The 22,035-nt window shown below is 56.0% G+C and overlaps 1 long non-coding RNA gene across 1 annotated transcript; it reads right to left on the bottom strand.

Moving 5' to 3' along the window:
• Positions 1-3,648: 3,648 nt before the first annotated feature.
• On the bottom strand, positions 3,649-20,047 carry LOC131518816 (uncharacterized). The gene is made up of 3 exons (XR_009265294.1): positions 19,606-20,047; positions 11,049-11,174; positions 3,649-4,050 (listed from the first exon to the last, which is right to left on the bottom strand). It is a non-coding gene; the product is annotated as an uncharacterized LOC131518816 (long non-coding RNA).
• Between the last annotated feature and the right edge of the window lie 1,988 nt (positions 20,048-22,035).

The following is a 22,035-nucleotide window of genomic DNA, read 5'->3' as shown; positions in this document are numbered from 1 at the left end:
CCACTTCCGGTCCAACGAAAGCATCGCTGGTTTTCTGGGTCCCGTATTCAGCAGATTAGCTTCCCCAGAACCAAGCCCTGCCCCAGGCGCCCCCTCCTTCTCCAGCCCCGGCTGAAGAGGCCATGGACAAGCTTCCCTCCCCCCTGGAGCCAGAGCCGCTCCAGGGCCGTGCACTGTGCCTGTGTCAACAGCGCCTTGCCAGAGCCCAACGAGAAAAGGGGACGTAAAGGACGGTGTCAGGATGCCACCCCGTCACTGTCCCAGACTGTTTGCTGTCCTGTGCCTGCCCCAGTGAGCGATGGCTTTTCTGGGAGGGAGAGAGGGCAGGGCTGGCGAGGCAGGCCTCACCTCCCTGCCGCACCAGGACCCTCACTGGCAGAGTCGAGCGATTCCTGCCTTTGGGAAGCCCCTAGTCCAGACAAGGGGACCCAGCCCTCAACGCCTGTCGCCCAGTGACTGGCCTCTCCAGTCAGGTGAGGAGATACCAGTACGAGAGCCCCCTAGTGCCAGGTGCGTTTCTCATCTAACCCTTGATAAACCTCATGAGGCACAAGGAATTTACAAATGCTACCAGTGCAGCTCAGAGGCACTCTATACCCGGAACACCACTCCATCCCCTGCCTCTTTATCCCCCAGCAAACTCCTATTCACCCTGCAAAACTGTGCTCAAATGTCAACTCCTTGGTGCAGCCTTCTTTGCCCACCCTGACCCCCCACGCAGACTACCGTCTCCCTTCCTTCCTCCTTTCCCCTCTCCCTCCTTCCCTCCCTTCCTTCTCTCTCCCACTCCCCCAATGACCATGAGTATATGTTGAGCAGTTCCTATGTGCTACGAGGGAGGCGTGGCTGTTAACACTTTATGGAGATCAACTCATTCAGTCTTCGCCGGAGCCCAGGAGGGATGTACAGTGACACTCTACTATGTTGTGACACACGGGTCCAAGATGTTGAAGGGTGCATGAGATTTTCCAAGCAGATAGTACTGTCACTGAAGTATGCATGTGAAGACGGGGACTGTCTGTTGAGCACCATCTGCCCCCACAGGACTGAGGGGCCCTAATAGCCATGCAGGGCTGACCTGGCCTGCCGTGGCCCAACCCTAAACCCTGTGGCCGGTGGTGAGCTCTGCTTGGGCTCTCCACTCCTCCCCACCCTCTCTGCCTATCCCTGGGGTCCCCTCGGTGGCCTGAGCCCCTTGGCGGTCTCCTTCCTGCTGTCTCACTGACCCTCCACGAGCCCAGTGAGGACTGGCTCTAAGAGGAGAACCAGCCTCTGCCATGCACCCTGCTGGGTCCATGCAGCTTTGGAGTCACAGATGGAGGCCCGTTCCAGTCACCACTGTCTGCTGCTCAGCCCAGCAGTCAACAGGAAAGGTTCGGGCCCGCGCAGAACAGGCCCAGGTTGAGGGTGCTCGGAGAACACGAGAGACCGCCTGGCTGAGCATACCTGGCTTTGGAACTGACCACCTGAGCTCACACCCCAGTCCAACCTTGGGGGCGACAGAAACTCGAAGCCTCGACCTCCTCCTCTGGTGATAATAAGAGCTCTACCTCACACGGATGATGCGAGATGAGGTGGTCAGCACAGAGCCCGATGCAGGGCTTGAACCTATGAACCGCGAGATCATGACCTGAGCCGAATCTGGATGCTTAACTGACCGGGCCACCCAGCCACCCTATTGGTTTATACATCTAAAGCACTTAAGACAATGCCAGATACAGAATCAGCATTCCATAAATGCCAGCTATCATTAGTATAGATAGGATTCAAAAGATTTGCCTATTACTCAATGTATCTTATGTAACATACGATATAGAATATATTAATGCCTAACACCAACAGTATAGAAGTGAAATATTAATGTGTTACATTGACATTGATTCTACATCAGTAGATATTTGTGTTATTCACATATATAAAATCCTCATTTTATATGCAGGGAAACTGAGAGGTGGTTTCTTCAATGCCACCAGTCCTACATGAGGACTGGTGCTGCTGTACCTCCCCCTGCTCAGGGGCCCCAGGATCTTTGGGGGACCCTGGACCAGGCTCATGGACACAGGGCTCTCAGTCAGCCAGGCAGGGCTCCAGCTCCTCTTCTGGTCTCCAGTTCTAGCTCAGGGCATAAATAGCCCTTTCCGGCCACCCTGGACAAGGAAGACCGCCCCGGGACAGTCCTTCCTCTGAATCCCCCACCCCCAGCCCTCCTTTATGGGGCTCCTGGGGAGGCCACTTCCTTTTCCTTCAGAATAAACTGGATGCTCCAGTCTCCCCTGGCACAGCTTCTAAACAGCACCCAACTATTAACACAAAGTTCAGGAACAGGAAAAACTACTCAGTGTGCTGTAAGAAGTCAGGGGAGGGCTCCCCTGGGGGATGGGCCAAGACTGGCAGGGCCCCAGGGGGGCCCCCAGGGGGCTTGATCATGAGTGGGGCTCTAGAGGGGGCCTGGGTCGTCTTGGTTTTGGGGCCTTGGTGCTGATTACGTGAGTGTGTTGTTTGTGACAATGCAATAAGCTGTACACTGTATTTTAATAAAAATTTACATGAAAACAAACTGCCTGGTTCGGTCCCAGCCCCGGGGCAGCAGGAGAAACCTTGGGCCGCTTGCAGCTGGATGCCATCCCCTTTAGTCACCCTGCAGCAGCTCTGTGGCCCTGGGAAAACCCCTTCCCCTCTCTGGCCTCAGTTTCCCTCTGCTGAATGAGTAAGTGGTCAGTGTGTCTATTCCTGGCTGTACAGCAGGAATGGAGCCTCTGACAAACACTGATGTACGGATGCCTGGGCCGGAAGACGGACCATTAAGTCATATAGCCTCCGGGGGAGCCTTTCTGCACCTTTGCTTTGTTCTAATTCTTTCCTTTGAAAAAACCATAGCTTCACAGGAAGCTGTAAAATACAACGTCCTGGGAGGTCCCGTGAACCCCCATCCCCAGCCTCCTCCAGCCATAACCCCTTGTGCAACTGCAGACACCATCCAGACCAGCAAATTGACATAGGTAAGTCCGCCGAGGTTATTCTGACTCACCAGACGAGGACATGCGTGTGCGTGCATGTGGGTCTCCCTGTAATTTTACACCCGGGTCGCTTGCGGTAGTCCCCCGCCGTGATCAATCACACAACTGTTCCATCACCAGGCTCCCGGTGCTACCCCCCATAGCCACGCCCACCTGTCCTCCGCAGTCCCTCCAGGCCAACAATCTGTCCCCGGGCTCCACCATTTTGCCCTTTCAGGAATGCTATACAAATGAAATCCTAGACTTTCACTCAGTGTCCCTGGAAGTTCATCATTACCTCCTTCCTCTTGACGGCTGCGGAATACGTGCTCCACGGCACAGATGCACCAGTTTAATATCCATTCGCCCCCCGAAGGGCATCTGGGCACCTTCCAGTTTGGGGGCTGTTCTGAATAGAACCACGATGACCATTCTGATACAGGATGTTGTGTGACCATAAGTCTTCATTTCTCTGGAATGAATGCCCAAGAGTGCGATAGCTAGGTCATACGAGAAGCGTGCATTTACTCTGAAAGGAAACTGCCAAACTGTCTTCCGGAGCAGCTGGACCATCTTACATTCCCAACAGCGAGGCAGCAGCGGTCCGGTTTCTCCGCATCCCTGCCAGCGTCTCATGCTGCTACTATTTTTTTTTTTTTTTTTTTTTTTACATCAGCCACTCTAATAGCTACGGGGCGAGAGCTCACTGTGGTTTTGGGGTGCATCTCACTGATGGCCCATGTTGTCGACCATTATTGTTACGTGTGTTTACCTGCCAGCCGCGTATCTTCTTTGGTGAAATGTCTGTTCGCGTGCACCTTCATTTTTCAAAGCTCCCCGGATGGGTTTGATGTGTGACCAGCTAATCCCCTAGGAGCTTCCGAACTTGGGAAGTTCTGTCAGTTTTAAAAAGAACATGGTCGCTGCTGTAAGAATTCTGGGCAGCCTGCGCTTTCTGGAAGGGCTACCTGCAGAGTTCTGTGGTGGGGTCCAGGCTGCTACAGGTGGCTTGGAGTTACTGTGTCTCAGGCCAGAGGGGGAAGTTTGTCTGTTCCTGAGAAGGAATGGGGAGAAAACAGAGAGCAGAGACAGAGGGGAGAAGGAGGCTCTGGAGGCCACGTGGCATAGGAGGGGACCCCTCCCTCCCACGGGAGCCTCTACAGGTATTACTGTCTCGTACAGAGCAGTGAGTGGCTAAGTCCATGTCTAGGGCGAGGGCATGACCCAGGAGGGAACTTGAAGCAAGCCAGCTCCAGACTGTCGCAGGCCCCGGAATGGACCTATTTGTGGAGTTTACGTCAGTCTCCAAAGGGGTGGGGAAGGCCGTACCCCTCCCAGTTACAGGGCCCCCTCCCTCTCATTAAATAAGCAATAAATGCCCACTGCACCAACTGTAGAAATAACAGCAGAGCACAACAAGGAAATAAAATCATCCGCCGTCCCAGCTCTCTAGGGACTAACCAGTGTAACTATTTGAGGGTACTTTCTGGCTGGGCCTTTCTCTAAATGTGTGCCTGTGACTGGGCGTATATATGTTTTTTGGTTACACAGAAGTATATTCTGTTCTATAAAATACATCCACCCCCTCACCCCACACTTGTCTCAAGCATGTTTTTAGGTCTTCAAACATCCCTCCACGTCACCCCTTTGGAAGCTGCCTGGAACCCCTGTGGGTTCCTCATTGCCCCAGGTGGGCGCTGGGCTTAGGTCCATCTCTCCTCTCCTGGTAAACAAAGCTGCGGGACCGTCCCATCAATGCGGCCTCTGTGAACAGGTTGGGATGTTCCTCTAGGACCCATTCCTGGAATTTCTGGGTCACAGGGTGGGAGTGTTTTGATGTCTCTGGGTACACACAGACGCTGACCCAAGAGGTTGGGTCAACACGCTCCTGGTGGCAGTGGTGGTGAGTGTTTGGCCATCTCGGGGCTCCAGAAGTTTCTCTGTTGGGGCAGAGATGAGCGCAAGGGAGAAGGTGCTGGGTGGCACTGTGCCCCACGCAGAATGCCCTTACTCGACGCCAGGTCCACAGGAATCAGCCGTGAGACATGCCGCAGAGGCTGTGTGAGCAACGGTGCACCAGGTCTGTGCTTCTGACCCCTCCACCGGCTGTCGGGGAGAAAGTAGCTAACAGCCAGGGCCAGGTCTGGGGCTCGCCCCTCACCACTGGCCTCCAGAGTCAGTAAGCAGGGTGCCTCTCTGGGGGCGTGGAAGCAGAGACACAGAGAAGGTGCCCTTATCCCTCAGGCGTGAGGCTTTTTGCCCACCGACTGGGGTTCCCAGTTCTGGTCTCACAAGCGAAATGACCCTGCCCCAGTCTCTGCTTCCTCATCTATGAAACGGGGCTGATCTTCCCGCCTCAGAGGCCGTTAATGAGGCTCCTGGGAGCTTACAGACTGGAGGTGCCTTGTAAACAGACGGATGTGAAGCGTTGCCATGCTGGCTCATGCCCGGGCTGTCCCGCCCAGTCCCCCAAACCCCACCTGGGGCCTCCCTCTGAAAAGGCCACAGAGGGCTCCTGCCCGCCCACCCTCTGCCTTCCTGTCCTGGCTCTGGGCCCCAGACAGCCCTGCCTGCCAGCCTGAGGCCCCACTGCCCAGCAGCACAGTGAGACAATTATCTCCAGGCTGGCCTCTGTGCCCTTCCGTCCTGCCAGGCAGTTCTGCCCATGAGCTCAGCCTGAGTCTGGAAAACTCCCTGCTGGCGGTGGGATGGAGGTGGGATGTGTATCTTTGCAACGCCCCCTGGGCAGAGGTGTGGGGAGAGAGATCAGGGTGGCCAGGCAGGGGCCCTGGGTGAGACCCGAGGGCATCTAGTCCCTCTCTGGGCCTCAGTTTCCCTGCCTGCACCATGAGGGTGTTTGTCTAAAGAAGTGGTTCTTCACTCTGTGTGTGGGGGGGGTGCGTCAGGCCATTTGGGGACAGTGATTCATTCATCCCACTTAGTAACCATGCAGTCCCCACTTTGGGCCAGGCTCTCTAAGAGCTTAGGACTGACTCACATCACCCTCACAGCCAGCCTGCGATGTGGGATGTCCTTATCTCCACTTCACAGATGAGAAAACAGAGGCTCCCGGATGTGATCAGGGGCATTATTCCGAGCACAGGACGATACGGAGTGAATAAGACAGACCCATCACTGTCCGTGTGGACGGAGGGGGCACACCAGAAAAGTAGATAAGGATATGTGCACAGACAAGGCCGCTGGGACCAGTACAGAAAGTAGGAGCAGCTGCACGAGACAGGAGAGACACTAGCCAAGAAAAGCCCCTAAGAAGAAGTGACCGCTGGCTCTGAAGGGCGGGGCTCCGTGTAATGGATAAGCAAGGGAAAGGCCTGAGGCGGGAGCCAGCTGTGCACGTTCAAAGTGAGGGTCCCTCTTGTGGCGCACGGGGCCAGGCCAGGCATCTGCTGCAGGAACGAAGCCTGGCTTGGAGAAGGAGGCCCACTGAGCCCCCCAATACCACCACTCCAGCCCAGCATGGAGCCCAGTTCGGGGCTTGAACTCACGACCCTGAGATCAAGACCTGAGCTGAGATCAAGAGTCAGATACTTAATGGCTGAGTCACCCAGGTGCCCCAAGCTTCTCAAGGGCGGTAGAGGGCCCCGAAGCCTTAGTGGGGGATGGGGGAGGTGGTGTCTGGATAAAAAGGGAGCCCTAACCTACACCCTGGGTTCATGGGACGGAGGGGCTGGAGAGGAAAGCAGCTCAGTGTGTGGGGGCTTCTATTTCAGGGGTGGCAAGATGCCATCACAGCTCTGTCCCCCACACGGCTGGTCTCTGCTTGGGACACAGAGCACTCTCTGGGCAGATGGCTACGGCCCAGGCAGAAGGCCTTGGGTGTCCTTGGCCCACGGGGTGGGCTGGTGGCTGCAGCAGCTGCAGGCAGAGTCCGTCTGTGGCTCAGCCGAGTGGGTGGATGGAGGCAGTGTCCCCACTGCAGGGTGAGAGTGGCGGTCCGACCCAGCCCCTGACCTCCCCAGACTCCAACCTACAGAACACCCAGCTAGGCCCTCCCCCAGTTCCCCTCTCTGTACCAGCAATTCCCATATGGGGGGGGGGGGCCCATTTTGGTGATAGCACTGCCACCCACCCAGACCCCCAAGGCAGACCCCTGAGTACTATAGTCTGTGACCCCTTTGATGCCTTCTTCTCCCTCCCCGCCCCCTTCCCCCCCCACCCCCCCACCCCCCCCCCACCCCCCGGCCTTGGGCTGACCCTCATTGGACACTCCACTCCATGAGCTGCCTTGGCCTCCCCCTCGGACCACCTCTGGCACTTCCCATAATGCCTGCCCCACCCAGCCCAGGCCTGGCATGGGAGCACCCTCTGGACAGCGCTTTCTGGGTGAAAGAAAGAGAGACAGACAACAAACTTCAGGCTGAAGGAGACAACGTGGGACATCCTTCTCTCACCTGACAAACACCGAGAGCTGTTCTGCGTCAGGCTCTGGCCTGTCACTAAGGCCTGGCTCAAGTGCCACCTCCTAGGTCTCTGGTCCCTCAGTCAGTACCGAGATAGTTGCAGAGCACAAAAAGGAGGGGGGTATGGCTGGAGGGAGCAAGTAGGGGGAGGCTGGAAGGCTCCTGAGGGCCTGGCCCAGATTTCCTATGACCCGATATGGGTGCAATGTCAGTGAGACAGATGTGGCCCTAGGAGAGGGGGTGAGCAACCCTGCTGTCCCCAAGGCAGAGTCCACACCCTGGCTTTCCACTGATGGGCTAGGTGACCCTGGGGGAGAGTTCTGTCCTGTCAGGGCTCATGTCCCTGTCTGGGGCTGCCTGGTAGGGATACCTATCTGAGGCCTGATGACAGGCTAAGCGCGTGTCTACAGAGGCAAAGCCATATGCACAGCGTGCCTGGGGAAGGCTGCTGGAGGGGAGGACGCCCTGCGTGTCTGGCCCGTGCAGCACCCACCCTGCCCGTGGAGCTCTGGGGTTGGCAGATCCTCACCCCTAGGCTCCAGGAGGAAGCAGCAGCCCTGAGAACAGGAGGGGGAACCCACAATTGGTCCAGGGAACACATCAGCTGAGTGCAGGACCCGGACCCGGACCCGGACCCGGACCCGGACTACCCAGGCCTGAATCCCCTTCAGCCCACAGGGCCCTTGAGGCTAGCTACATGCCTCCTGGAGCCTCGAGCTCTTCTTCTAATGAAGAGCCTCCAGACCCTGCTCTGTCTCTCTGGTGGCTCTGAGCCTCATAGGTACCTCCTAGTGAGCGCTCTCTAACCTGGGAAACGCCATGGACAAATCTCGGGCCCTGTACATTCCGGCTGCAGAAGCCCAGGCCATCTGAGGGCCTCACCCTTGCTGAGAAATTGCTCTCCCCTGAGAACCCTTTTGTGCCACCTGAAGTCATCTCTGTGAGTCCTCACTCTGGCCTCAGGGGCCCGGGAATGGCCCATTTACAGATGTGGGGCAGGCCTGCCCCACAGCCCTGACTCTGCCTCCCCCCCAGGCTGCTCCCCTCCAGGGAGACAAGGCGAGACAGGATTTCCCCCTCCCTGAGGTGCTGGTTAAAAAGGATGTGAGGTTGATCTGAAACACAATTTTTTTTTTTTTTTTGGAAATATACGGTGCCCCAGGCAGCTTAAAAAAAGTGTGTGTGGTTTTTTTTTTTTTTCTTTAAATACATACTACTGGGAAAAAGAGCAAAGATGAAATGGTAAGAAAAATGATGTCTTGTTTATAGGTCCCAGCTTGGCTAAGAAGGATGGAGGTGCGGCAGCCTGGGGTGGGAGGTCAGCTGGTCCCGGGCATCGAGCATGGGGGTAGGGGGCGGTCCTGAGGATTTATGTAGATACACCCAGGGGTAAACCCTGTCCTCCCATCCGTAGAGCCCCTGGCACTCAGGGTCAGTGAGTCCAGGCTCCGGGCTGGGGCCAGAGGCTGGCCGCCTGGGTGAAGGAGGCATCCTTGTGCGTACCTGTGGCTTTGGCAGATGTGTTCATATGCCCACTACCCAGCTGAGGCGGCCAGCTTGGCCTATGTTGCCCTCTGCTTCCAAATATACTCAGTGGGCTGTCTGTAGCCTCGGTTTACTGCCCCGCCCCCACAAACACACACACAAGTGAATCCTCCCCCTACATGGTCAGGTGGGGCTGACCCCACCTGCCCAGATCCAGAGGCAGCCAAGTGACAGAAGCAAGCTGACTGGCATACAGCCTTCCCTGGGCCATGGAGGTGGTTTCGGGAGTGGCCATGAGCCCCAGGGCTGACCAGTGAGATGGGAGGCCAGAGCTCCCACAGGAGAACATGACCCCAGGGGCAGACAAACAGGGGAGCAGAGTATTAGAGCCCCTGGAACCAGCCACACTGAAGCAGACCCCTGGGCTGTGCCCGGATAGTAACCATTCAAATCTCTTCTGACTCGAGTTTCTGTCCTTTGCCACCCAAGGGCTCCTGGGTTAAGTCCGCTCCCCAGCCCCGGCCTGGCTTCCTTCCCTTCCCAGATGTCCATGTTCCTTAAGCCCCAGTGTGTCCCAAAGCTTCTCTCTGCGTGGTGAGAATCCAGGGAAGGCAGGGGACGAGAACAGTATTTTGGGTCACAGATCCACCATGTGCTTTATTACCTCACGGAATCCCGATGGCTACCCTGCAAAGCTGGAATTATTGGCCCCACTTGACAGAAAAGGAAACTGAGCTTCAGAGAGGTTAAGCCATCTGTCCCAAGCCCCACTGCCACCGGGTGGCAGATACGGGGCTCCATCTGAGCAACTTCTTGGAGGGTGGCTGGGCCCTGTGGCAGGGGGTGATATTGGAAAAGCCCTCGAGAATGCCAACACGGTGCCCCCTCCCAGCTCCGCTGTCCCCCCACCCCCCGCCCCAGTCTCAGGGAGCTCCTCTGAGGCAGCCTGATCACCCAGCAGCCCTGGAGATTGTCGGGGACTGAAGCCGACCCAGGATGGGGGATCAAGGGACTTGGAAGGTGCCTGCAGCCATCTGGGTGACAACGGAGTGAAGCCGGGCGTTTCTCTCTTGTTCGATAATGAGAGCAAATGTGAGGAAGGCTCTCTGTGTTGTTGCAGGGCCCAGCAAGCGTGGCGAGACACAGGCTGTGATTTTCAGTGAGGGCTGTGGTGATTAAAAATGCATCACTTCCCTTATTAAGCATTCCAAACAGATGCCGGGACCGTCTTGACGAGGAATGGAACCGCCGAAGCCAACAAAACATCTTGCAATTAACCACACTCAGATGGGCTGCCCACTAAGCTTCGAGGCTGCTCCAGTGGGACCCTGTCACAATTGGATGATTTGTCACTCTGAGGACAGGCCAATGCACCCGTGTCCAACAAGGTCAGGCGTGACTGGAGACTGGGAGACTCGGGGCATCTCTAGCCCAGGTCTCGTGTCCCCAGCTCATCCCCAGAAGGTCAGGTGGACGAGAGCGGGAGGCCAGAGTCCTCCATCTGGGGTCTGTCCAGGGCGCCCAGCCCCCGAGATCCCAGGTGGATCGGGCCCTGAGCCCACACCACACTCGGTCTGGCTTCAGCCCCGCCGTCCCCAGCCTCACCGGCCTTGTCCTGGCTCTCCCTCGACCCGTGACAAGTCAATTTGCCAAAATCCCATTCACTGAATAGTCAATTTGCAGGATGACAGGCTCATCAAAAACACTCGATCCCCTTAACCTTTTTGTTTTAGTTGGCCGGGTTACGTTTTTGCTTTCAAATGGCATTTGAACGAAGGTTTGATTTGTGTCTCCCTGAGAATGGGCACAGAGGGACAGAGGGGACAGAGGGAGAATGAGGTGGCTGTATTATCACCCACACAGGTGGCACTGGGCAGAGGCTGAGCGGGAGGGAGTGGACGGTCTGCAGGCACAGGGGAGCAGACAGGCCCACTTGGGGGAGCTTCTAGGTGGGGCTGGGCCCAGGCTTTGGGAGGGTGGGGTGCTTTGGGGTTAGGGTCTCTAGGGAGAGCTCCAGACTCTCAACCTTCTTGCCAGGGCTGACCAGGCACCAGCTGGCAGCAAAAGGGGCCTATGTTGTCTTTCTGGGATAGGGAAGGAAGCAGGTCCCCGTGCCCCTGGCTGGGGAGAGGTCAAGGGGTCTCACCTGTCAGGGAGGGGAGGGCGACAGAGGTCAGTGACCACACAGGCTTCTCCTGGAAGGACCAAGACAGGGGGTTGCTGGTCTTCCTGTCTCGTAGTAGCCCATCAGACCCAGCACCGGTCCTCAGCCCTTTTAAAAAGTTAAACCTGTTATTTTGAGACCCCTGTAGATTCACTGGTAGTTGCTGAAAGTAACAGAGAGAAATCCTATGTGTAGAGGACGATATCACCACCAGGATACTGACGTTGTACCGTCCATCATCCTAGATATCCCGTTTTACTCCTACTCATGTGCATGCGTCTGCATGTGTGCGTGTGCCCATGTGTGCGCGTGTGCGTTTGGTTCCATGTCCTCCCATCGCACGTGCAGGTTCACATACCCACCCTCCCAGTCAAAACACGCAACCGTTCCATTGCAAGGAGCCCTCGTCCACCCCTCTCTTTTACAACCCAAACCTTCTGCGACCCCCTTCTCTGTTCTGAAACAGAGCTCACAAATAACGGATCTATCTACATGCATATTTTAAAACAAAAGTCAACAGAATGCCCTCACTGTAACAACACAGAAAGGGAGCAAAGTGACCCACAAGGAAGTGACAGGCATCAGGTGTGATAGCGGTGGGTCTGGCTGTCCCACAGGGCAAATGAGGAAGTCAGCTGCCTGCCTCTCTAGGCGACGGTGGCTCCAACCCAGACGGATGCAGGGGCTTGCCGGCCAGTCGGTGCCACAGGGGATGCTGCCCTCCGTGACGGGATCCTTTGAATGGTGACAGCCCTTGGCAAAACTCTGAACATACCAAAGTCTGATCTGCCCTCGACTGTGAGAAGAGCAGTGTGTTCCTGGGAAACTCAATGTATATTAAAATCATATGAAATGCATTTTGTAGCTCGGATGTCGAATGGAGTGAGGTCCCAGGCTCAGTTAATTACGTACGGATTTTCAATCCCGTGAATCCGGGGTTAGACATTCGCAGGTTCTTGGCTGTGCAGGCCTGCCCCACACGGTGCACGGAGCTAGACCTCTGACAACTGCCAGCCACACACCTTTCCTGGAGGCCCCCATAATGCCTGCTAACATCTCCAATGGCCCCAAGGAGGCAGTGCGGCCCCGCTGAAAGTCCCCACAACTCACTCTCTGTCCCCACACGGACAGTTCCACCTGTATCTGTCTCCCCAGGGGCAGGGGCTGTGGTCCCCCAGGATCCAGCCCAGGCCCGGTGCTGGACAGGTGCTAATAAATGTGCCCAATAGGGCTGATCTGGACAGAGTCAGCCAAGGTGACAATGGTGAAGCTATGATGAACTGACTCCCCTGAGGCCTGGTGGGTCAGGGCTTCCCATCAGGAGACTGCTGCTTCCTTTAAGGGCCCGTTGGTCACCATGTCCTCCAAACTGAGCTTTTAATTGGCTCAAATCCGGAACTTCAAAGCAGTGATTGGAAACGAAACTGCTTTATGCAACTGGCTTGGCAGCTGGGGCATCTCAATAATAAAGCATATATGCAAATACACAGAACTTCCCTGAAGAACCTGAAGGAAGCAGACACAGCAGTGTCCCTCTAAGTAGAGGGACAAGGAGGGAGGAATTGATTTTGTACTGTGTACAGACATTTCTAAAAAATGTTTATTTATTTCTGAGACAGAGAGAAGAGAGAGAGAGAGAGAGAGAGGGACTCTGTTGAGTGCAAGCCGGGGAGGGGCAGAGAGAGAGAGAGGGAGACACAGAATCCGAAGCAGGCTCCAGACTCTGAGCTGTCAACACAGAGCCCGACGTGGGGCTCGAACTCACAAACTGTGAGATCATGAACTGAGCCAAGGTCAGACGATCAACCAACTGGGCCACCCAGGTGCTCTTGTGTACAGACAGTTTTGTTCCATGCGGATGAATTATCTCTCAATTATATGAATAAATAATCACCAAAAAAACCAGATCGAAGCAGGTATTACTTGTGTGATTAAAAATTGTTTGAGCACCTACTGTGTGCCAGGCACCCCCAGAGAGCCCATCCCCCTGGAATGCTTATGTCCTAAGGACTGGGTTCTGGATGGAGGGCGCAGAGCCCCCCGAATGTCCCCTCTGTCCCGGGACAGAGACCCCAGGGAAGGCAGTGGAGGCACTGGCAGGTGCCCAGCCAGTCCCACCCCTCCTGAGTCAACGCCAGGGGTCCCCGGAGCTAAGTGGTCCAACAGAAAGTGCGAGGCCTGCATCGCTCAGCCTTTATCAAAGAAAGGGTAGATCAGAACCACAACGAGACCACATCACACCATGAGGATGGCTGTTATGAAAAGCCCCAAACACAAAATAGCAAGTACTGTTGAGGATGCGGAGAAATTGAAACACGTGTGCATTGCTGGAAGGAACGTAAAATGGTGCAGCTGCTGTGGAATACAATACACTGGTTCGTCAAAGAATTAAATATACAGGCACCTGGGGGGCTCAGTCGGTTGGGCGTCCGACTTTGGCTCAGGTCACGATCTCGCAGTTCGTGGGATCGAGCCCCGCGTCGGGCTCTGTGCTGACAGCTCGGAGCCTGGAGCCTGCTTCGGATTCTGTGTCTCCCTCTCTCTCTCTACCCCTCCCTCATTCACACGCTGTGTCTGTCTGTCTCTCTCTCAAAAGTAAACACTAAAAAATTTTTTTATTAATCAAATATAGGGGCGCCCGGGTGGCTCAGTCGGTTAAGCTCAGGTCATGATATGGGCTCAGGCCGTGATCTGGCAGTTTGTGGGATGGAGCCCCGCGTCGGGCTCCACGCTGAGTGGAGAGCCTGCTTGGGATCGTCTCTCTGCCCTCCCCCCCCCCCCCCCCGCTCTCAAAATAAATAACTAAACAATTTTTAAAAACTAAGTACAGAATTACCAGATGATGCAGCATGTCCACTTCTGGGTATGTAACCAAAAGGATCAAAGGCAGGGTCTGGAAGAGATGTTGGTACACACATGCTCATGGCAGTGTTATTCACAAGAGCTAAACGTGGATGCATCAAGTGTCCACTGATGGGTGAACTCATAAAGAAGATGCGGTCTATCCACACAATGGAATATTATTCACCCCCAGAAAGGAAGGACGTTGTGAGAGACGCTACAACATGGAGGAACCTTGAGGACGTAATGCTGAGTGAAATCAGCCAGTCACGAAAGGACAAATACCCCACCTATGATCCCATTTATATGAGGCCTCTAGAGCAGACAAAACGTAAGTGGTGGCGGAAGCTGGGGGAGGGGAACGGGGAGTTAGTGTTTAATGGGGACAGAGTTTCAGTTTGGGAAGATGAAAAGGTTCTGGAGGTGGATGGTGGGGACGGCTGCACAACAGTGTGAGTATATATGTGTATATATATATATATATATATAGGTATTTTATTAATATATATTTTTTTAATTTGGGGGGGAGGGGCAGAGGGAGAGAGTGAATCCCAAGCACTGAGGGCCTGACCTCATGACCCTGGGGTCATGACCCGAGCCGAAATCAAGAGGACGGTGCTCAGCCAACTGAGCCCCCTGGTTCCCCAGCACTGTGACTGTATCTCATGCCACTGAGCTGCACCCTTACAAATGGTTAAAATGGCAAATTTTATGCTACGTGTGTATTTTACCACAACTTTAAGAAGAAGGCTGTCGGTGCCTTGCCAGGCCAGGGCCTGCAGGGCTACCGAGAAACAAAGTGGGGCCCTGCCTGCAAGGGATGCCCCGAGTCTGGTGGGGAAGACAGGGAAGTGGGTAGTCGGTGACAACAGAGGGCCCTGTAGTGTGGCACAGGGGAGGCCCGGGGATCCAGGAGCCCAGCGAGGGGACCCATTTGCCTGGGGAGTCCAGAAAGAGGCACGAGCTGGAGGTTGGGGCCTGAGGTGAGGGGCGGAAAGGGTATCCCTGGAAGAGGAACCAGCAGGGGCCAAAATGTGGAGGCGTGAACTCTGTCCCCTAAGAGCCTGGGCAGGAGTGGGGTGCAGTGGGGTCAGCGCAGGACAGGAGAAGCAGGAGGCAGTAGGGTCCCTGGAGCCAGAGACGGGAGTGTGCGAGCAGGGCCACCCCACTGCTCCGCGGCACCCGCCCTCTTTTCTTCCCTCCGTCTCTCCAGGGCTTGGGCCCCTGTGGACTTGTTCACTGCCCCTCCGAACCGCAGCTGTTTGCTGCGAGCGCCCCACCAGGGCTGGCACACAGACCGGGTCGGATGAATGAATTGGCGCGTGGACGATGACCCCACGGTGACCACGTATGACAGGCAGACTCAGGTGTGTGCGAAAGATTCAGGATGTCTGAATGCAGCTTCCCCTTCTTGGAGCCACCGGTCCCTCTCCTCCCAGCCACCCGTGCGGTCCGGCACCCGGCAAGAGCTGACCCTGCCGCTCTGCTTCCGGGTGACAACACAGGCCCAGAGAGGGCGAGAGGCCTGCCCAGGATCACAGAGCCAGGCAGGGCCAGAGCTGGAGTGGAATGTCCTTCTCTTGTTCTAGAAGACCCTGGGAGGGCCTCAGAGACCTAGGGGCAGGGGTGAGGTGACACAGAGACAACAGGAGCCGGAGTGCAGGTGGGGTGAGACACGCAAGGGAAAGTGGCAGCCTCAGATGAGCCCGGTGGGTGCTCAGTCGGCACCCAACAACAATGCCTCCTGGGCCCCTGTTGACCACAACAGAACCGGGGTTAGACCGTGATCCAGGGGCATTCTCAGGAGCATCCTGGCTCCCAGCCCCTGCTATTAGCAGACCTGCAGGGAGCAAGCTTCACCCCTGCTTAGCCAGCCTCTGCCTCACCGGCAGTTTTCCTGGCTGTCCAAATGGGGTGTGGAGGTCTGAGGCCCTAGGACGTCACTAGTCTCTGGGGACACATGTGCCCTGCTACGGGCACGGGAAAAGGACAAATGAGAGCCCTGTCTGGCCTCCCCTCCAACTGCCCCCACAGTCCGGCCATGGAACCATGGCCACCACCCCTGATCAGGACCCTCCATGGCTCCCTCCCGGCCACTACCTGCAGAGAGAGTCTACTCCTGGCACTCCAGGTGATTTCTGCCTTGGGTCCTGCCCACATTTTCAGTGTCGTCTCTGTCTTTTCCCTCACGCTTGGGGCTCAGACCAGACGTAGCTGCTTTCAGTAAAAGCCTTTAGTATACGCACAGCACCGGAGCTGGGCTTTAGGGGCTGGCTGTGCAGCCTCAAGCCCTGTGCTACCCCCTCACCGGGTGCCACCTGGGACAAGTCATTTGATAACTCAGTGGCATTGTCAGCACAATAGGGATAATAAGAGCCCCACCTCCCAGGGTCACTGTGAAGGTCAAACGAGCTTATGCCTGCAAAACTCTTGCGATTGTGGCCTAACATTTGTGTACCTGGAGTGCTCTTCCCTCCTTGACCACCTGGAAAATTCCCATTCACACTACATGCCTGCTGTAGGACGCAGTGACCCTCCCCATCGCCGGGTCATCTTCCTGTCCCGTCCCTTGGCACTGTGTATTGAGAGTGTCTGTTCATGTCTGTCTCGCCCACCGGCCTTCAGGCTCCCAGAAGGCAGAAACTATCTATTACTCAGCAATGTGCCCCACTGCTTAGGGCAGTGCCCGCTGCAGAGCCATAATTCATTCATTCAACAGAGATTTACTGAGCAGTTATTATATGCCTGTGCTTTTCTAGATGCTAGGGTAGCAACAGCTAACACACTGTCAACCTCTCTGCCCTGGTACGTTCTAGCAGGTGAACCAATCAACCAACGGCAGCGGGCAGATGGAGACAGCGCTGGGCAGAGAAGGAATAGAGGAATGTCAGGTGAGGGGTCACGGAAGTTCCAGCCAGAGTGAAGGAGCGAATGAGCAGGAGGTGCCCCACTTCAGCCCCCAACCCCCCAGAAGCTGTGAATTTCACACTCAGTGCGAACTCCCTGTAGCCCCAGCTTTCCGTGTTCAAGCAGCAGGATGTGACGTGCCCGTAAGACAGCGGTTACCCTGTTAAGTGTAGTTACAGTCTGAAAGGGGCTCACCTTAATTAAGACACCATTAATTAAGCCGTCAGTATGATAATGATCTCAGTTGTTAGCAAATTTGATTAAGGAGCTGATTCTGGAGGCCTCGCGATTTCCCCCCATTGCATTAATAAATCTCCCGCTCGTGTCGTATTGCCGTCCTTTATCTTGTTCACTCTGCCACCGCTGTAAGTGACTGAGCCCCACCCCCGGCGGGTACCCACCGTCGGACAGAGCCCAAATGTCATAACACTCTCTTAGGGTCTGCTCCAGGGGACCCAGAGGATGGCCACCTGGACGAGCTCCTCTAAGCCACGGGACACCCTGATCCTGCCACGCACGGGGACCCCGGAGCGAGTCGGTCGAGTCTGGCACGTGACATACCAGGGGAGGGACCCCACTGTCAAGGAAACAGCCACGTGACCTCGGCCACGCTCCTACCCTCCCTGAGCCTCAGTTTCCTCTTCTGTAAGATGAGATCAACATCACCCCCATTCTAGAACAGTTGGTGAGAACCAACAGGGCAACTGGGCGGAAAGGGCTCTGAAGCTAAATGGTACGACGGTATGTCGGCCAGACGCTACCATGCTTGGGTTTCCAGCTGCCCTGAAAGTTAAACAGCTAGAGACACGCCGTTCCCCGTCCCCCGTCCCCCGTCCCCTCTACCGCATCAAAAGCTCTGGGAACAAAGGTCGAGCAGCAGGTGCTAGGAGAGCCCTGGTTCTGGGCCACGGTGAAGCGGGGAACAAACACACAGGGCTCTGTGTCTGCTGTGCAGCCTTGTCAAGCAGGCCTGCTCTGGGTCCCAAGTCTTTCCCTAAAAACAATGGGGTAATGGCTCATCTCCAGTCGCCCCCTCCCCAGCCTCTCTGCCACCTCTGGTAGCCATAGGTTTGTGGCAGCACCTGGGTGCTGGATGTCACGGTACCAGGCTGTAGGAGCCTGAGAGCCGGAGGAGCATAAAGGGACCCACACCAATGAGAGGCAGGGCGCACAGAGCCCCCCAACAGGCCCTCCCTCTGCACCGGCTCAGCCCCAGGCAAGCCGGGCAGGGCAGGGCAGGCTTCGTCTAGGAGACGAAACTGCCAGGAGCTTAAAGTGCAGGTTCCAGGGCTCCTGGTGGACCGAACCAGTCTGTACTGGTATTGGGGCAAGTACTGGATGGCAACTGTGTCCCTGGCAAGACCGTGAGCAGATAGGCTTGGGCAGCTCCTGGGCCCGGGCAAAGGTGTGGCAGGAAGAAGACGGCTGCCCAGGGAGGGCCCTCTTCCCAGCAACGGTGGCGGATGCAGCAACGGTGGGGAAGGATTTACTATTTGTTTCCAAAAATACAGCTAGGGCCTTGTCACAGCGAGTGAGAGAGAACACTGGGGTGTCCTGCTCACATCAGCACCGCAACCTGTGGGCTTTTCCACTAAAAAAGCAAATGAACATCACAGCAAACCGTAGACACAGGCCACCTTCACCACCACCCAGGGCTCCTGTTGGGGCCTGCTGGCGCATGGCAAGAAGTATGTTTATTTTCCTTCACGCTCCATTAGCGAGAGAGCTGTCCCTCTACGGAGGGGTGGGGTTGCTGCTTAACTGGGAGCTCCACAGGTCCTTGACACGGTATAGGGTCGTGAGGCCTTGGAGTGGCCCCCAAGATGTCCCCCTAAATGAAGCTCCAGGCTTCTCCTTTCTAGTCCTGGGGATGGAGCCCAGCCCAAGAGGCTCCAACTCTGTTCTCTAACCCTACAAGGTCTGAGGTCACTGAACAGCCCCGAAAGCTGAGGTGTGGGGCAAATTGCCTAGGGCAGGTGGAGATGTGGAGCTGTGTCCCACCCTACAGCTCTGAGCCCTAGAGGAAGGATCTTGCAAGGCCAGAGACCGAAGGTTCCTCGCCCCAGAACAGCACGGTGCAGAGCCCCGAGAGCCGTGAGGCAAGCTGGCGTTCTAATCCGATGCCCCCCCGGGAAGCCTAGCTTAATGAGGCACGGACTTTGGTTTCCATAAATACCCGGACCCGTGATGTCACCACCCCGTGCCGAGTTTAACAGCTTTTGCCACTGGCTGCAGGCCCAGCAGACAAGTGGTCTGCCGCTAGCCCACAGAACACCTGCGTGGCCCAGAAGGACACCAACGCCCCTGCTCTCGATGGCAGGCCGGACCTTCACCTGTCTGTGGAGGACACGGCATCCTGTCCCCACCCCGACCTGCCTGCCAGCCTTTCATCAGGCACAGAAGAACTGCCAGTCACGGATGAACTGGGCAGGAGAGGCTTCTTCCAAATAGTCATGCTGAGGGCTATACCAAAAGCCAAAATGGTAGTGGTGGCTTTGAAAACCCTGGATATGGATTTGGGGGGGGTTACGTACCCTCAGCGATAGGGAATTTCACAGCCCAATGGAGACCTGCTGACTTACAGCCTTTTCCTCGTCGTCACCACCAACAAATACCACCACTGCAGGGAACAAACGCTGACAACCTCTGCCCGGAGGCCAGCTCCCTCTGCGAGACACCTGCACAGCAACCCCCCTCCCCCCACCAAGCTCCCACTCTGGCTCCAAGCTCAGCTGGGGCCCCTCTGGCCTCAGGCCCGAGTTTCAGGTATAAACCTGCCACATATACTCACAAGTAGCGTCTTCTGCAAGCCATCCTGTCTGGGGGCAATTTTCCCCTTCCCTCTCTCTCTCCAGCTGGGAAGGTTCCGCGTGGTTAGAGGAGGAGCAGGATGCTCAGCTGAGAAGTGGAAGGGAATAAAATTAAACAGAGGGGCGAGTCACATTCCCCGGGGGCGGCGGGCTCCTCCGCTGGGGCGGGAGCAGGGGGTGGGGGGTGACAGCAGCAGGCTCCGAGGGGCCCCGGGCACAGCAGGGCTCACACCATGCCCAAGAGCCTGCCAAGTGGTCCAGTCACCATGGTCGCCAGGTTGGGCGGGGGCGTCGGCCTCGCTGGTACCTGGGACCACCTCGGGTTTTTTCCCTCCCGCACATCCGGGGTGGCTGAGCGCGGGGAGGAGGGGTGTGCTGGGGGGAATCTGCGCCCGCTTTGCTCTGGCAGCATCCGGAGGAGGGGCGGGCGCTCGCGAGCCTCCCCCCGCCCCCCCACAGCTTCTTGGCGCCAAGGAGCAAGGTAGTGCGGCGGCGCTGGACCAATGGCGAGGCGCTCGTCGCCATGACAACTGCAGCATCAGGCGCGGCCACCCGGTGGCGCCCTCGTGGCAAAGCCACCTGCCCGAGGGAGAGCGCCCGCGCAACGCGAGGGTGCCACAGCCTGCCAGGGCCCCTTCCTGGCTGGCTCTGGAAACCTGGAAATCTCCTTGCTAAAATGCACGACGCTGTCAAGAGCCTGCGATGATGCTGCTTTCCAGGGTGGCTTTTCTGCCTTTGGCACGGAGTCGTGCAAGCCATGGAGTGCAACAGGCTGGCGCCCTGGAGTCAGGCCCACCGGTTCCAAGGCTGGCTTTGACCCCTAAGGGCCTCCAGGCTGTGGACAAGCCGCTTCCCTTCTGGGAGCCTCTCGACTGATGCTATCGTGAAATGGGATCATAATGGCTACGTCACAGGGGTCCAGGAGGGCTTGTCACACACAGTAGCTGCACAGATGCATAGCTGTTATGATGTGTGCTGGCCATGTCCTGGAGCTAGGGAGAATTTCTGCTGTAGCTGTGGAGCCCATTCGTTCCTTCACCACTCACTCACTCATTTACTGTTTCTGGACTGGCAGCTCAGTGATGAATAAGGCGATGCTCTCATGGTGTTCACCTCTTAAGAGGGAAACAGGAAATCAACATGCAGTCACATGTATAATTTTACATGGTAAGGAGGAGGACAAAAAGTAAAGCCGAAGAGGTAGAAGGGAGGGGGACAGCAGGAAAGAAGGAGGAAGCCATCTACATCAGATGGGGTGCTCAGGGAAGGCCTCTCTAAGAGGGCACGTGTGGGCTGAATAATGGAAGATCCCCGGAAGGAGCATTCCAGGCAGAGGCAAAAGCTAGTGTCAAGGCCCTGAGGCAGGAAGGAGCGGAGTGTGTTTGAGCAACACTGAGGAGGCCAGAGTGGCTGCAAGTGGTGAGCCACAGGGATGTGAGGGTGAGAAGGCCTACATCCACCCTCTCCCCTCCAGATTTTCTCTTTCACGCGCACATCTCTGTCTTCTTGTCTGATGCTTCACTGATCAGAGTCTGTTTGCTCGTCTGTAAATCAGGAATCCAAAATCTATCTCATATAGGTACACACCTATAATTCTTATTTCCATTATAATCTTTACGACGTCAATGAGGTATAAGATTATCATCGTATTCTCCGGGGAGAAAACTAAGCCAGAGGTTTAGCAGCTGGCCCAGAGCCACAGAGCTGGTGAGTGGTATGCCAGGGGAGTCTGGCTCTGGAGTCCTGGCTGTTAAGCACCTGCAAATCTTCCTCTTTGGGAAGATCACATGAGACAATGGCTGTGAAAAGCCCACCCACCCTGGGCAGCTGTGAGGGCCATTCCCTTTTTCCTATTCTCTCTGGATTCTCAGACTCACTGAAGTTACGGGAAGGAGGGATCCTGCATCCTTAAGTTTTGTTCCTTCCTTTGGACAGTGGACAAAATGGAGCGCAGAGAGGGTGAGTGATGTGCCTGAAGTTGCACAGCACTGAGTGGCAGAAGTGGGACTGGGACCCAGTTCTTCTGGCTCCATGTCCCTTATGGGGCCAGGGTAGAGCGGAGCATCTGAGTGACTGGTAAATGGCATCAGAACAGCACGACGCTTCCTGATTTACCCTCCTATAACAAATCTTTGAATGACCAAGCTTCCTACACCGGGGGCTTCCCTCCCTGAGAATAATGCAGTCGTGGACATAATTGGTATTTCTGTGGACTTAACATGTTACAGATCCCCCCCCCCCCCCCCCCCCGTCTCTCCTGGAGTTGGACAAGTTCTTTTGTTTTTTGTTTTCGGACAAGACTTTAATAACAATACAAACATAGCAGCAGCTACAACCACGAGGGCTTCAGGAGGATCATTTTGCTTCAGATCTGATCTGATGTTCAGTGAATTCGTAGAGGCACTGTACAA

Source organism: Neofelis nebulosa, chromosome 1, assembly GCF_028018385.1.
Source record: "Neofelis nebulosa isolate mNeoNeb1 chromosome 1, mNeoNeb1.pri, whole genome shotgun sequence".
NCBI lineage: Eukaryota > Metazoa > Chordata > Mammalia > Carnivora > Felidae > Neofelis > Neofelis nebulosa.
This window is presented reverse-complemented; position numbering and strand designations above follow the sequence as displayed.